This window comes from Medicago sativa, chromosome 8 (genome assembly GCF_051527215.1).
Source record: "Medicago sativa cultivar Bolivia chromosome 8, Bolivia_mono, whole genome shotgun sequence".
Classification (NCBI taxonomy): Eukaryota; Viridiplantae; Streptophyta; class Magnoliopsida; order Fabales; family Fabaceae; genus Medicago; species Medicago sativa.
Window position 1 is genome coordinate 81172786 of NC_140756.1, and position 13711 is coordinate 81186496.

The 13711-nt window shown below is 31.9% G+C and overlaps 1 pseudogene across 1 annotated transcript; it reads right to left on the minus strand.

The window, feature by feature from the left end:
- Positions 1-310: 310 nt before the first annotated feature.
- On the minus strand, positions 311-6149 carry LOC146902153 (potassium channel AKT1-like; annotated as a pseudogene). The gene is made up of 9 exons (XR_015023241.1): positions 6100-6149; positions 4368-4745; positions 4223-4280; positions 3323-3610; positions 2960-3206; positions 2775-2873; positions 2385-2417; positions 2085-2270; positions 311-499 (listed from the first exon to the last, which is right to left on the minus strand). The product of XR_015023241.1 is annotated as a potassium channel AKT1-like (transcript).
- Positions 6150-13711: the final 7562 nt, after the last annotated feature.

Here is a 13711-nt window from a genome sequence, read left to right on the forward strand (position 1 = left end):
CCTACTTTTACAGAGACCGTGCGAGATTATAGCAATAGTTTGGGACCAAATTTGGATTATATATGACATGGGAAACAACACCAAACTCGACAAATAATAGGTCTGATGAATGTTATGATAGATAGAGATCACCGGTAGATAATTTGTAAGCAATGACATTTTAATCGTGAAATACATTCATACATCCATCAAACAAACTAAAATTAAAACATAGTCAAAATACTAATACATTCATCCATCATAAAATTAAACTAATCCATACAAACTTAAAATGATACTTCACTATAAAAAAAACAAATATCATCACCCTAACATTAAGTTCACCAAAAAACTACAAATACATCCAAGAAATAACGAGGATCATGAGATAATAGCTCAAGGTAGATCCATCCTACCCTCCATTCGCTTCCATCCTCATCCTTTCAATTTCACTTAAAACTTTGTTCATGTATGGATCAGCAAGCTGTTCACCAGGCTGGACCAATTGATTTCTCAGTTTCTGCCAACCACAATAAGTAAATGCATGATTTAGGTACATAAATCACATTGTAACTCTTGGTTCTTGTAAAAAAAAAAAATTTAAAAAAAAAGAAGCTTTTATTCGATTTATATTATGTTAAAAATAACCACATAACTAAAGAAATTGTGCTTGCGTAAAACGATACATGGAAATTACTATATGAACTGTTGAGTGAGCCAACGTCTCACTTAGACTTGATCCTAATTAAATGTGAATAACAGCATCGACCATTTTAAGTCTAAGATAGATTTGTGTATAAGAAATTTACTGAAGTTAAATATAAGATAAGAGAAGGAACATACAAACTCTTCTGAACATATATCCAAACATTCATGAAGAATATTTAATTTTAAAGAACAGCAAACAAATTTGTAAATTTACAACTGATGCATAGTTACAAACCGTTTTCAAGACAACGCTTCAGTCACACTTTGAATACTATGCGATCGAAATTGCAAGCACATATCTCTAAAACCAGAAAAAAGAACTACCAACAAATAATGCTCAAAGAATTTCTTGCTTAGCCGGATATTGAAAAGGAAACTACATCCCAGAAAATACAAAGGGCATTGTTACTTTCATTTATTCTAAGACTTGCTCAGCATTCAAATATTTATTTTAATTTGAATTTTTGGTGCAATTGAAGCTGAGTGAACCATCCCAAAAGCTGAATCTGTCTAGTGACATGAAAAGAAGTTCCAACTTTCTGGAGTTCTTTTTTATCTTCTCAAAAAGGTTGGGCGAGAATTGGGACAACAGGGAAACACCCTTATCTCCCCACAAACACTGTACAATTTTATTGTCAAAAAAATAAAAAGGAATTTCGAAAAAGCAACTCCTGTTAACTCAGGTGCTTATGTTTCCTCAATGGATAATTCTCATAACAGGTTTTCCTTGTTTGGATTTCTCTCTTAACACTTATACTAAACAGTAGGGATAATGGTAGTAAACTATATATATTCACAAACAAATTAGCATGTATCTGAGGCTGAATCCTCCTTAATCCTATTTGGCACAAGTTGCCAAAGTGATTGTAGAAACAAGTTAACTTTTAGCTATTACTGATAAAAAGCAAAAGGAGATATTTTTTCCAACTTCTTTGCTCAGACTTACGTTCTACATTCATAGGCTACAGCTCACACCTAGAGGTTGTTTGGAAATTGGAAGAACTTAATTAATCTTATTATAACATAAGCACTTACATTAATATTTGGATACACCATGATGTTGCCTGTTTACTTATTAATAGATTTTTATATTGGACTTAACTCGTCCTTACAATACACTTTCATCTCTCAAGTCTCTATAGAGGAATTAGGAATAACTGATTCTTTCCGTAATAGTTGGTATGGGAAAAATGCTAGTTAGTATACCTGCAAACTACTTGGCATAAACAAAATGGTCTGAATCAGGGCCTTCATTTCACTATGCCCCCACTTCTGGTTTAATCGGGGAGCTTAAATGAGTTTATGTATCGTTATAAACAAGGATTAGTATTTATTCTTTTTAATTAGGATCAACTTATTTAGTTATTTTTTAAGTTAGGATGTTACGTTATACATACCTCAATTTCGTTATCCATTATGCTGAGTTTAGCATCTGCACTGTCCCTAAGAATGCCGAAGAGCGTGTCGCGATCCAACTTAAGGAGCTGACATACTTCCATAGTCGTAGCGGTGAAAACTTGTGGCATATAACAAAGCGCACAACTTTGACCAAAAACATTTCCAGCTCTGACTGTTCCGCCGTCCTGAAATTAGAATCTAGATTTAGTTTCAATTTTTAAATTACAACAATACTTATTATTAATATATACTAGCAAATACTTATAAAAAAAAAAGTATATACTGAGAAATAGACTTACCCGCTCAACCCCATTTCTGGAATATTTTAATTCCTGTCAATAAAGTAAGACAAAGGAACCACACTTTATTAGTTTTTTTTTAAGGACTTTATTAACTTGTTAAAAAACATAAAATGGTTTAATTTATATACATCTACATTGTAATTTTTTTTTTTTTTTACATATGTATCTAATTAAGTCATTTTATAATACCATATTTTTAGGTCAACTCTAAAAATATTACAACATTTGTTTGTCATTATTTTATTGGATTATGTGTAAAAAGAGTTAGTTATACCATCAATGTATAGAAATTAATTTTAAATAACACTATCAACATATTTTAGTACAATGTAATTTTTATTAATTTCAAAATTTATTGATAATTCATATAAAAATGTAGACACTTACCAAAGAACCACGAACAACAAAATAAAGACAAGTCGGGGACTCGTCTTGTAGAATCACCGTTGTATTGGCTAGGAAAATGATAGGCTCCATCTCATGTACCTTTTAGAGTTTGAATAAAAAATATATCTAAGCTTTCAATGCAAATGAAATATAAAAGTAAGTATTTTGTGTAAAACAATAATTACCAATCGTATATGAATAGCATTTGAAACTCCCTCAAAAAGATGACAAACTCTCATCACATAATTATTGTACAAATACTGCTGAATCATTCCAGGGATTGGTCTTGGGAGGGACTTAAAAATACCATGCTCCTCTGATGGTTCTAATCTGGAAACATACTCTGATTTCAAGTGAGTGGACACCTGACCTCGAATATAACCAGGCAGATTATGATGTCGACAAAAACGTAAAACACGACGTCGACGTGCTCTCTAAAAAAAATTAATAATATAGTTAGGTTTATACAACTTCCACAACATGCGATAATTAATTAACTTAAGAACACGTTATTGTTTATATATACTTACGTGACCAATAGCAGGGACAAGTAAGTTATTGAAATTTCCTCCCACATATGCCATTACTATAATATTTTGGAGCAAAAAGAATATAGAAAATATCTTCTCCAGTGTTGTAATGGCATGCAAGTCTCCAAATCCAACCGTAGTGAAAGATGTCACAGCCCAATAGATAGAATTAAAATATTGCACAGTTAAACTTCGCTTTAGAAAATTTTCGCCAGCAAGCTTAAACCAAGTGCCTTCAGGATTACCATGAAATGTAGCTATATAGTAAAACAAGCATCCTCCATAATGACAAACAAATATGCAAACCTATAAAAAAGAACAAAAAACTCAAATATTTGTCCAATCCACCCGCATAAGTTATATGTCTATGGATATTCTTTATTTCACAAACCATTCATTGTTTTGTCTAAGCTTTTTGTTTTGTTTAAGTAAAAAATTTGGACAGCTTTTCTGACAATCGACATTCATTTAAATAGGACATGTGATATTTTTAACAATTAGTATTCTGGTAATTATAATTTCTGCATAATTTATATGTATTTAGCTATATGATATTCATAATAAATTCAAAAATAAATAAATAAGTGATTTCAGTAACCCAAAATGATAATTAATCAAATCTTTAAAAAATTGCAACTTTTTGAATTGGTTAGGAAAAGTAACCAAGACGGTCTAGTCAAACAAAAATTGGGACTCAAGAAATTTCCTTTTTTTTTTTTTTTTCAAATTGTTGATATAAGAATGGTTATTATAGTATCTTCCTAGCCATTCATGCTATTGCCATTTCATTTTTAATGATTCCTTTCTATTAAATTCTGAAACCTGATGATACTATGCACTCAAACAATTTGATATATATATATATATATATAAACAATACAAATTTTATAACATAGCATAACATGTTCAAGAGCTTACCAAAATCATCTTTGCCAAGCGAACCCGGGTATAACTAAAATTTTCATTCTCTTCAAACCTACACTCAAAAACATATTCATCATTAGAAGTCATGGCAAAGAAAGGAAATATACATAATTTTTTAGTAGAAAGCAATTTAACTTACTCAAAAAACAAATGATGAACTCTTGACGCCCGAAAAAGACGAATTATAGCACAAAAAGTCGTGAGTATACGATACATTGTGCTGGAAGGGTGTGATCGCATCACAAGAAGCTCAAAGGGGAAAATCAAAATGATACGCGGAATAAATGTTTTAGAAGCGTTCAAAAAGATTTCATTCCTATTGTCCACAACGGCAAAAGATTCTTTGTCAACATAAGCGACAAAAAATAAGGACAAGATGATATCCACACCAAAAAATGCATTGATAATAGTCTCTATTACAATAGCATATAATGGTAATGGCGCTATAAATGCCTTTAGGAATATAGAAACGGAACATGAGTAAACGGAGAGAACCACAAGAAAATACTGAAACATCCTGCATAGTCAAAAATAAAAATATAACCCACATTAAAAATAAAAATGAAACACAAAATAGAGAGAACAACAACTAATTTTGTTTAATAAGATGTTAAATAGCCATATGCAATACGGAGCCACATGTATTCAAATAGGGGCTGTGGTTACAAGCATGTAATTCTACTAGTCCACACATATAAATGTGTACCGACCCCTATCTAATCTAATATAGATAAAAGTTATCATTGATCAAATTAACAACTCTTTTTCAATTGATATACCAAACTGTTGTTGGTGCTAGTTATACTTCCACTTAATTTCACACACACACACACTAATCGCTACTGCAGTGTAAAAAAAGTGTCAATGGATCTATTTAATTGAAAATGGAAATATAGGTAGAAGAATAAATAACATTTTTATCAAGTTTTATAAAAAATAAAAGAAAGGCTTAGAAATGAGCTAAATGACTATATTTATTAAATTGTTCAACCCCGTCAACAAAATTTTCTAGTTCCATCCCTGCTTATTCAATATGTCTAAAGAAAATGAAAAAGTTGTTAAATAGTGTCCATACTTGATAGTTTTGAGTGAAAGATGATAATAAGAGAAATGTTGTTCAATATGTCACAAAGTCTAAATAAAATTGTTATTTTTATATCAATGTTTTAGCGCATATTATCACTATTACGATCTCAATGAATTTTACATGTATATAAAAGAGAAATTTTTTTGAAAAACATAAAACTAACGATTTCATAAATCTCATAAGAAGTTCTAAAAGTTTGCAATTTCCCCAAGGGAGAAAACAAGGCATCAGCAAGATGTGATTCTAGATATACGCAGACAGAGACCATTGCACATTTTCACTGGTTTATTGAATCAAAACAAGAAAAACTGAATTATATTGTCTTAACTCTTAAAACTAAAAAACTAAATTTCCTATCATACCACAGCAAAAGTTCTTTAGAGAAGAAACATCCTGCTCTCTTCCCAATCCTTAAGGGTGAAATTCTAACCACGATACTATTTGACCCAAAAAAAAAGAGTAGAAGGAATAAAGTAATGTTAAATGTTTGGGATATTGGACGTGAAGTGGCTAGTATAATACATGTTACAGCAAGAGATCTAAGCATTGGTAGAAGCTAAAATTGTGGCAACACCTTTGGCAATAGTCCTGTCTAACTTGATTTTTAAAACAAGTCATACATGTGATTCAAGATTCACACCCACAACTCCAATGAGTATCAATTTCATATATACAAATTCTAGTCTTTACGTTTCCTTCAACATCTAAGACTTATTTATTTCTTCATTTGCTCTCATTAGCTTTCATTAATACCAAAATGTAAATGAAATCTATATCTACAAACCTGTAAGTGTTGTTGTTCTCAGGATAAATAATGAAGGGTCTTGTGGCCATTCTTTTGGAGATGGTGAATGAATGGCTGCAATGTAGTGAGTGGTGTTGGAATATGAGATTGGGTACACAAACAAGTAGAAAACGCGGCCAAGTGAAGAAGATACACAGTAAGAGAGAGGAGTGTCTAAAGAGAAAAAGATTTTTGGTGTAGTTTGTTTTTCATGGTTTAAGCTGTATTGGCATTGGTAGTGCATTCCCTGTCTCTGTTTTTAGCCATTTTAAGGAGGGTAGTTTTAGAGACTTTTTTTTTTTTTTTCAGTTGAGTGTTGTGCCTATCTCTCTCTGGTTTGTTTAATTCAATAAATAAAAGTAAAATTTCATATTGATAGTAAAACACAATGCATAGAGCCTAGTCCTGTAAAACGTTTGTACAGTTCTTATATGGGTTCCTGAGAGCTACTTTGTATGATATCACTGCTCTTTGTATAATAGTTTTATAAAAAAATTAGTAATAGGTCATGCATAAACAAAACTTTTGCCATAAATAAAAACTACAAACCAGCTATAATGCTATATTGATGATATTCTTTTTAATTGTGTATAAAGCATAGCATAAGATACTCAGTTTTCTTACTCAAATACTATATTTTAGTCAACTGTAAATGCATCAATAAACCATCAGGACTGACCCGTCTTTAATTGGACAAACAAACACTATCAAATTAGGAGGAATCTCAAAAGTTGGGTTCAAAATAAGCCAAGTGTTCATCATATCATATTATAGACCTATGTGACCAGATCCATAAAACAAATTCTAACATAAAGGATAAAAGTTACGTATAGTTTGAATTTTTGGACCGAAAATAAAATTTTGTATAGTTTGATAGGTCCTGATTTACTGTTATTCAACTAAAAGATAATAGGTAGACCATAACCACTCATCATGAGATAACACCTTGAGTTCAATCCTATGAAGCAAGACTCTGACAAGACACCTGACACAACACTGATATGTCGATACCGTCAATGCAAAAAATATAGGACATCGACACTGCTACTTATATATTAATTTATTTATGAATGATCTAAATTGAAAACCAAAATGGATACATATGTATCTAACTTGAACAATGTATTTCATTAAAAAATGATCTAAAACCAGATAGGATAGTATTTGACCTTTATTTATCCATCTACTAATGAAAAAACTAAAAGCGATGTAATGAACTTTTGTTGATCAACACTTTTCAAGACATCTTTAACTCTTGAATCTACTATGCGTGTAAGCAGAAGAAAAAAAAAATATTTCTCTAAGTTATTCGGCACACCTCATATGAGTGCTATATAAGTGTTGGACACCGGTTAAAAAGTGTCGAAGTAAAGAAAAAAAAATATATTTAGGACATTTGTTTGAGTTGTCAGACACATGTTATACAACTATCATAGGAGTGTCGGACACTGACGTGTGTCAGACACCGCGACATGTTTAGTTCTAAAGGTGTATGTGCTTCATAGGTACTTCAATCTCTCTTTGTTCTCTTGGCCTCTTTCTCTTTCCATTATCGAACCCCTACCCTTCTTCCTATGTTTCTCACAGTGTCCTCCACGTGCAACTATAAAGAATAATCTCTTCGGACAATTGAAAATATATTTGAGGGATGCATGTTTCTCACCGTCTGCTTTAGAATCCCAAATTGCTGAAAGAAATACTTCGGCAACTATTGATCAATGATCATCCATCTGATATAATATTTTATGTTGTATACTGTGTTGTCAGATTTAAGATTTTCATACAAGAAATCCTAATCGTTAGGGAACTAACATTTAGTACATTTTCAGTGAGGTAGAGAATGTGATTCTCATTCATATTGATACAACAAGTCACTTATATAGCCTTATTCCACAGTCAAGTGATAGTTTCCACACTTGCTTATACTACAAGTAACCTCCTTATTAGGACTACTTATAAGACAAATAATGCTAATAACGCTCATTTTAACACACTTTTTATTAGGTGAAATACATATGGCCCCCACTACTTTATGTGGGGTCTATTTCAAAAATGGTGGGACCTATGTGTATTTCACCCAATAAAATAGTGAGAATGCTGCTAATATTACTTACAAGACCACTTCTTCAAAAAAAAATATTACTTACAAGACCAATTACAATAAGTCCTAACAAAATCTTCCCCTGAACTGAAAACTCCTATAGCCATCAGTTTACAAAATCTAAAGCAAATTAATCTAATAAGCTTGACCAATCACAAATGCCAAGCCTTTTTCTCAGATTGCAAAAGGACTCAAGCTTCAAGGGGCTTCAAGAGCTTAGTCATTATTATATCTGACAATTGTTCTTGAGAGCTGCAGTGAAACAATTCAGTCACTCCACTTTTTATGAGGTTTGTAAGAAAGTGGTACCTAACATTAATATGTTTGCATCTTCCATGCATTATAGGATTTTTAGAAAGCTTTATGGAAGAGATATCATCACATAAAATAGTTGTACACTTGCTTTGAGATTGTCCAATCTGATTGAGAATTCTCCTAAATCATACACCTTGACAAGCACAAAATTTTGCTACCACAAATTCTTCGAGTTGTGGAGAGCGTCACAATTTGTTCCTTCTTAGAAGACCAAGACATAGCACTTGATCCAAACATAAAGACATAGCCTAAAGTGCTCTTTCTATTATCAAGATCTCCTGCAGAGTCAGAATATGACCGCCCATGCAGTTCCATCATAGTGCTTCTTTTGTATAGAATGCCAAGACTCATGGTATCCTTTAGATACCTAAGTACTCTCTTAGATGCATCTAAGTGTATTTCAATTGGTCACTCCATATATCCAGCTATCAGATACAATGAGAATGTGAGATCAGACCTAGTAGGAATTAAGTACATTAGACACCTTATCATTTGCTTATACTTTGTTGCATCCACAACTCTACCATTTTCATATTTCAATTGCTTCTTGGGACAATACTACTGCATACATATTGCAATGTTTCGTATTAAACCTTGTCAAAACTTTCGGTTGGATGGTGCCAAAGCAGATCACGTTCTCATCGTGCAGAACCAAACTGCTGCTGCTCCAGTGTCGATAGCCGTGGTTGTCGGAGAGTTGAGGACACCTGTGTTCATTGGTCGGAGGTTGATTTTGTTCTGTGGTCCCACTGGACTTACAGGAAATTATGTTGGGAATATCCGAAACATTATAAATTCAATTATGATGTTGGGAATGTATCCTCCTGTTTACTCCAAGTAAGTTTAGTAGTTTTTGTTCACTCTACCCAAAATATTGATTTCTCTGGCCAATTGAAAAAATTGTGGTATCTTGTCATTTGTCTAATCTTGATATATATGCTATTTGGAACACATATACACTCTTTTATGTTAAGCTTACATTTGTTGGTTATTTAAGCTGGCATGAAGTATAATTTCAATCTTGCAACTTTGGTACCTATTACTCAAAACTGAACTATTTTGCACAATGTGACTGTTGGAGAGTTGCAAAGAGTTGCATTATGCCTTTGTCTTGGAAATGTATTTTATGTTTCATCCTTGACAACTGCTTGAGATTGCTTGTGCACCTTAATTCTGGTGACTGCCCTCTATTTTCTTTCCCTTCTACATTCTTAATGCATCCATAGTTTCCTATATGCCAGCAGAATTAGGCTAAGATATATCCATTTAATCAGTTTAATTTTTTTGTTCAAATTGGTAGTATATGTAGTGTTTACGGTGGTATTTGTGACTTGCTTGACAACATTGAGGCACATTTCTTTGTCTTCCTATACATCTGTACTGCTTAACTTTGAACTTGAAAGGCCGTGCTATCAAAGTTATTGATTAGGATCACTGCAGTGGCAGTGTATATGCCATTAAGTCGGTAAGATTACTATCTGTCTATTAGTCTTCCACCTGTCTATTAGATCACCTACAATATAATATGTGCATAAGATATACCATGGTATTCCTTTTCATTTTGTCGATTTTACGTTTTACCTTACAGATGCAAATTCTTATTGCAACGGCGTCAACAGCCAATCAATGAAATGCGAATTCTTTTTCCGGTCGTTTCATTTACACATGAAATTCACGTTTGGTATTCTCAAATGTCATTCTCGCAATGTAGCAAATGTCTATCTTAGCTTGGGTTTTCGAAAATGTGACTCAACTCGATTTCGTTTTTTGTAATTTTTTGAAAATCTTAATCTATCAGTTTGTCTCCACTTTATCTGTATAATTCATAACCTGTGGTGTCATTGAGGATTTTGTTTTGTACTGCATTTAAGATTTTTGTTATGAAGGATTTGTATCTGATCCTGGTTGGTGGTTCCCTTTCAGTTAAAATCACAAAAAGATATAGAATTTTGATAAGAGCCATTTAGATTAAATATATTAAGCGGATTAGAAAAAGATATGCTATTATTACTTCACCACCATGAATATATAGAGAAATGGTGGTTGCAATCAGGTTATTACTTTAACAACCTTATTTGAACACTTCAGTTATGTGTTTCGATGACAATTACATTTTAAGCATAAGTAGTTTATCCTTTGGTATTGGATGTAGAACATGATTTGTTTTGTGATCTATGATAAATTTCAGGTATATAGAAGTATCAAATTAGGCATTGGGGATTGATTATGTGGTTAAGGAGGGTAATAATTAATAAAAAAAAATACAATTTGTCCCCAACCTTCAAGTTTTGTAACCAAAAAAAATCTTCAAGTTTGCCTCCTTTACAAATACTATCCAGCCAGTGCACAAATAAATGGTCTTGTTTTTTTTTTTGGGACAAGTAATATTCTTTTCCACAATCTCCATTCACCATCACAACAGAGTCTTTTTTGTACACAGTAGTGTGTCTTGCAATAGACATTGGAATATGCTAAACAATAAATCTGGAGAAAAATTAAACGAACTATTTAGATTTTAATGAAAGACATAAGCTAACTAACTTTGCTAAACATCAGCATTTAAGGACTAAAACATAGAAAGGGATTTTCAAGTTTCCTCTTGTCTCCCTTCAATAAGTAGCTTATACTCGTGACATATTTTCAAAGTCACTTGCTATGGCTAAATTTCAAGAAATCAAATGAAGGTAGCCAAACATGTGCCAGGTTCATTTTGAAGGGAAATAACCCATCCATTGCAAAACTTCATCCTATCTTCTTCCCATACGTGAAATCAAGTGCAAATCATAAAACATACACACGTGCCATTAAAATTGATGAAATGAAACCAATTCTAAATTACAAAATTTACTTATAAAAATGAAGTGTAAGCAAAACATTGACTTTTTAAGATTACTTTTATTAAATTGACATCAAAATATTAATATGTGGATGACTAATCGTGATTATTAGTCCAACATCAAATTCAAGTGAAACCTACGAAAATATACATATTCATTGGCACAACGGGTGCTAAAACAATTGCTTTTAGACTCTTTTAATAACTTTTTGATTTAAAAGATAAGGAAAATGAATATAATCAATTGAAAATGAGCATAAAAGTCAAAGATTTTAACAAGCACAAAACCCCTAATGAACATCAACGAATGAGTGATGTTAATGCTAGAGATGGGATGAAATGGTGTAGACGTAAATATCAAAGGCGGAGTAATGTGATATTTAAAAGGGATAAAATCGATTGTCATTGTTGAAAAGGAACAAAAATCTAAATTTAATCTTTAAAACTTTGAAGCAATTACTCTCATTGGAATCAAATATATGCCTAGAAATCTAAGACTCATGTCTAGCTTTGTTAGGTTCTTAACTTGCGCAAAATCTAGAAGAAGTTGTGTTGAGTGTGTAATAATAATCAACTATAAAATATTCTGCCAACAAAACTATGGGGGTAGCATTAAACACATGAATCCCACAAAACCACATCTTTATTTCTTTCAGCAAGTTGCAAGTACTATTTCTATTCTATCTAATAGTTCCCAAACATCAAACACAATTTTTTTAGAAATATATTCACAGTATTATAAAGGCAATGGAAACCATATTTTATCCCGAAAACAATTTAACACTCAAAATGAGGTCAAATGACCATATAAATGTATTTGAAAACGACACTGTTATATATCACAATTAAATACTTCAAGAAATAAATCACGAATCGCATATATTCCATAATTTTTTAACCATTCAAATACCATTAAAATAAAAATCAATCACTGCATATTCAAAAAGTAACCTTCTATCACATATTCACTTTTATTTTGTCCCTCATGCAACCCCAAACTTACTCTCACTTAGATTATCATTACCCAAACCTTTTTCCTATTGCAATGGAGAGTGGCTGAAGCATCTTGTTCAATGTGTGAAAGTGAAACGAAGCAAATAATCTAAAAAGAAAAAACGGAGAAGAATTAAGAGGAAAATGGAGGCTGTATCTCTCCCAGTCCACCACCGATGTTGCCACGATGAGATCATGGTGTGCGTGTGTTCTTTAGATCTATGTTCCTTCTGTCTGTTTCAAAATTTTCATTGTTCTTTGTTTTTGTAGTTAGATAATAATGAATTAGAAGATTATTTTTACTTTACTTTACTTTAAAGGAATGTATGTATATCCTTGATGGGAGACAATATACAGGATCGTGAATATGAACTTGTAAAGCCTTTTACGAGACCTAAATGCAATCTGGCATGTTCAAATTGAAACAAGCAGAACAATCCTTGATATTGAACAAGCACTAGTTTTATGTTGACGAGGAGCCTTCCTTAAGAGGTTGTAAATCATTTCCTTAGAGAAGATCAATGACAACGTTTGGCAATCTAGAAAGTTGTTTAGAACTGGTAAAGGTAAAATCATCTGTTAAAATCTAGCTAAAGTTGCACCGATATAGAATTGGTGAAATTAAAACCATGTATGAAAACCTAACCAACGTTGGCCTGGTTTTAAAATATTTATAGTTTGTCCAAAATTTTCTTTTCGATGGTTAAGATTTAATTATTAGTTAATAAATTTCAATTAAGGTAAAAGGGAAAAAATGGAGTGAGAAATATAGTCTAATTTTCTTAAGTGGTTACTAACTTAACATGCACACGAGGTTTAATACCTGGTCATTCAATGTTGACAAATTCTAACCATATAATGTGTAAAAAACACTATTCTGTTTCTCAATATTTTTTTCCTTTGATTTTCTTCATTGGTTTCCCCTTTACTATATGAAAGGAAAATACTCTCTATATCTTGTGCAACAATCACTCTTTTTCTTCTGTATACTTTCATTTCAACTTTGGCATTTAACAATGTCTTTCTCCGTCACTACTTGTTCTGCATATTACAAATACTGGCAAAAAGGTAGAAATGTCTCTATTATATACTAATACTTGTAGAAATGAAAAGCTAACTTGGCAAATAGCTAATATGTGGTGCAAATATTACATGTACCTGTATCAGTTATTTATGATTTTCTATTCACCAGTTGTTTCATTTGTGTCCTTTTCTAGAACAAGAGTTTGTTGTGCAAAAAATCTTAAACTCTGTTATGGCCTCAGTCCAACCTATGTTTTTTTAGTCACCTGTTTACCTCAAATATTTTCTGGTTTCTTTTTTAGGTTTGGTAGCAGGGTCTTTCTGTGAAATATTCGCATAGCCTT